Below are 4,237 nucleotides of genomic sequence, written 5' to 3' on the forward strand. Positions count from 1 at the left end.
TTTGCCAGACAGTGAGAACTACCCCTCTAGGTAATTGGAAGTGATCTTCTTGTTCAATTTTATTGTTTCAATTTTGTACTTTTTGCTCTTAATTGTAAACAACTTTTTTACATGATAATAATACCACAAATTTTTGATGTCTTAGTTTCCTCTCTTGTCTTATCAAGAAGGTGTTTATGAGAGAGAGAGCACTTTTGACAAAAAAACTTTAGAAACAGAAATCATTGTTGTTTTCGTTTTTTTCGTGGGGTTTCCGTGGGATTTTTCGAGAAGAAACCTCTTCTTGATAACGATCTGCCGATCAAATTGATAAGAAAGTTTCGGGGCGCGCGAAGCGAACAAGGTTAGATGTTTCATTATTTTCGGTTTTCACACCATCCTACCCATATCTATTTTTTCTCAGAGAGAAAATGAGAGAGCTTGCTTTCTAATTTTCAAAGATCAATTGAAATTTGATGACAACTCCCCCCCCCCCCCCTTCGGACAAATGTAAACGAATCTGACACTGGTGAGAAATGTTTGAGACTCTTTGCAGTAGCTGCAAGAGCACAGAAAAAAAAGAAACAAACCGTCTAAGTGAGGGCTCACTGGCTCACACATTGGTCACGCAAACATTTCCACTTCTCTATTATTCTTTCGATTCAGCAGAGACAAAGATCAAATGGCGTTTTGTTTACGTTCAAAGTACACCGGTTTAGGCAGGTATGGTCTGAGTTATAGAATTTCAGCGATTTTTGTTTTATAGCATTTTGATTAGGTCGACAGGCATGTTTTGGTATGTAGATGTGACGAAAATAAGAATTTTTGTATGAGTAGCAAGTTGAAAATTGAGTTATGACCTGAAATAACTTTTTCCAGATGATTTTAGATGTTTGGTCGCTTAAAATTCTGCAATCCGCTTATTCGAAATGTATTACATTATATTAAATAGCCAGTATGGATTAGGATTAGTCTAGTGGGAGGGATAGAATGTTTCGAAAATGTTGTGTTCATTTTTGGAAATCAAAAATTGAAAATTTCAATGCTTTTAGCAGTCAAAAAAATTCTCAAAAGCTAGAAATACAAAAAATCAAATTTCAAAAATATGACGTCTTTCGTTTTGTATCATTCTGATTTGCTCCTGTCTAACACATGATTTTTGACCATTTTGACCCTTTTCAGGAATCTGGAGCTCTGTTGTCAAGATTCCAATGACTTTGAAAACTCTGGAGAGTGTAAAATAGAACTAGATTGAAATTTTCGCATTTATAGAAGTTTCCAAAAAAAATTTAGTTTATTAGATATTTGCTGATTCTGAAAGACACCTTTTTTGTCATGTTTTCAATACAAAAACGGGCCCAAATGGTGTCATTTAGAAATCGACAAGTAGCTGAAAAAACTGGGAATGCTCAAAAAATTCTGGGAATGCAAATTTTTCATCTAAATCTGTTTCACCTCCGGAGTTTTCAAAGTGATCGGAAACTTGACAAAAGAGCTCCAGGTTTTCGGAAATGGTCAAAGTGGCCGAAAATCGACTGAAAACATGTTTTGTATACATATCGACCAGTGTTGTATATGTATTATTCCAACTAATCAAAAATTTTGATTTGTATAGTAACTTCTGTGATACCAGAAAATGAAGAAAATTCGAGGTTCTAGACACAATAAGCTCATTTTTGCTCCGCTTTTTCTTTTGCTCTACTGTGAACAAACATCATAGACAACCTTTTTTCGCTTTCTGGCTTCATCTTTTTTCTTTCCTAGAGCATTGAATATGTATTGCAACAGCCGGGAAGACGGGGAAACAATGCAAATACAAACCGAAACATACACACATCCGCTTTTGAGAGTCTTCTTTTATTCTCTTCAAGACAATTTTCGAACGGAGACAGAGATGAGAAGATCAGTTTTGCAAATGACTTCTAAGGATTATTTTCTCATAGACCTCATCCTCTAACCTTAAACCTAAGGTAGTAACATATGTTCTCACTAAAAGGTTCCCCATCAATTTTGTCTTCTTCGCATCCAGCGTAAATTGTTTTTTTGTGTTTTCTGCACACACCGGAAAATTCCTTGGGACCACTCTTCTCTCCGGTGATCAAAAACCTTTGAGAGGAGTTTTTTCCCTCTTTCTCATCATTTTTGTTTTGGATTTTTCTCTTCGGAGCTCAATGAGATTTTGTGGAAAAGTCTGGTGCCCTCCAAGAAATCTTATCCGAGAACAACTGTTGCAGGAGAGGATGAGATTCTTATTTCCTACCTGCCTCTGCACTTTGGGATGCGCAATCGGTCTTGTAGGCCCCCATCGACAGGCCTATTGGCCAAGACGAATCAATATGAATTGAATAGCTGCGGAGGTCTGCTTGCGAACTACTTCAGTCCACCACCACCCCTCGCATATCTATTATTTTCTTTACATGTTCTATGTGCCTCTGACTCTCTTCGTTGCCCATACTCTCTCATTAAGTTTTTCTTTTTACATGCATCATGCATTTTCCGTCGTTTTATTCGCGAAAACTGGCAAAAGTGGAAATGTCGAATAGACGCAGCAACTTTGACAGTTCTTCTTCTCCTTTTAATTATTACTTGATTTCCAAAATTTTCTCGCGGTCTTTCGACCACTTTTGTGTCTCGAAAAATTTATATTGCTGTTTCACTGAACTTTGAATGGGCAGATTGAAAACCCCTTGAGACCAACTTGAAAAGTGCTGGCTCTTACCGGTTTTCCTTTATTAAATTCGCTGTAGGTACTTTTCTGTGTTTTTTGATGGTTGTGTTTTGAGTGGTTAAACGGTTTTAGTTCAACTTCAGTTTTGAATATGTACTATAATACTGTATTTTCTCTAAACTACCAACTTTGAGCTTGAATATGTGTATTTCTGTTAATGATGTCAAAATTGTGTCAACTAGTAAAATGTTAGTGTTATTATGATAAATAATTTTTAGTTGACAAATTTTCAATATCTCTAACAGGAATAGAGATAACTTAGTTGACGTTAGGGGTGGATTTCTATTTGAGAAGATACAATATTCGTATTTATTCGAAAAAATGGGTAATACAGTAACCTAGAACTAATGAATCTCACCTTATTATCTAATAAAGGAGTCATTGACAGTTTTATTGCTATTTGACTTCCCAGAGGAACAGAGTCCTGCAAAAAGAGGCCCAGATAAGAATGAATCCATTTTCTGGGGTTTTGGGGTCGCTCTGACCCATCGACAATAAATTGTTTACCTCTCGCAAAACACCGAAAACCTAGAACATTTGCAAAATCACTTTTTCTGCCTGTTTTTTATTCTCGCAATACTTTCCCTTTTCTCTCTGCTCTCTTCCTTGTGATTTCCGATCTCTATGTCAGTTCCAGGTGAAACCCTTTTTTTTGTTTCTTTTAGACCCGGTCATGTCACTCTAAACCAAACGTGCTCTGTACTCAGTCGGGGGTTTTCTCTGTTTGATCTTTACTTTTCTTTTTTTCACGTTTTTTCTTTCTAACCGTTTGCTCTTTTTCGCTAAGACCTAGATGTTTGTGCTTCTCTTGGTTGGTAGGGTACAGTTAGTTTCAATTTTTCCATGAATCGATTTTTGTCTAGAATAATCTAGATTCCTTATCTTCAGACTAATAAAACCAATAATTATGTCTCGCTTATCTCGACCAGTTTTTTCTTAGTTAGCAAAAACAGAAATCCCCTTGCCCATCATCATAAATTTCAAATACATTTTGTAGTATCACAGATCATAGTGTAGGTGGTAGCAGATATAGTAGAAGTATGGATAAGACAGTCATTCTGTTTTTCGTCGTTTTTTTTTAATCACGAGATTTTTTTCTCACTGGTGCCCTTTTTGATTATCCAGTTTTTCAAGTCGAAAGGTAACGTAACTTGGAATTTGTTCTGATGCACTCATGCGCAAGAAATTGTACCCTTGAGATCAAAATGGGTGTAGGTAGAAGAGAAAGTCATTTTTGAGGGTCATACTGATCAACTTTTCGGTTGATTTTGACAATTTTCAAAAGTCTAGAGCTCGGTTGTCAAGTGTCGGATCACTTTGAAATTTATGAAGATTATAAAATAGACCTAGATTGAAAACTTTGCATCCACAGAATTTTTCGAAAATTCCTAGTTTTTAAGCTATCTGGGCTGTTCTAGGACACCCCTATGTTTCCTGTTTTTTACTAAAATATGAGGCGTCCTTCAGAAATCGGTAAAAAACTGAAAACTAGGAATTTTCAAAAAGTTCTGCGAATTCAAAGTTATCAAT

The sequence above is a fragment of the Caenorhabditis briggsae genome, assembly GCF_000004555.2.
Source record: "Caenorhabditis briggsae complete genome, chrX, whole genome shotgun sequence".
Lineage (NCBI taxonomy): Eukaryota > Metazoa > Nematoda > Chromadorea > Rhabditida > Rhabditidae > Caenorhabditis > Caenorhabditis briggsae.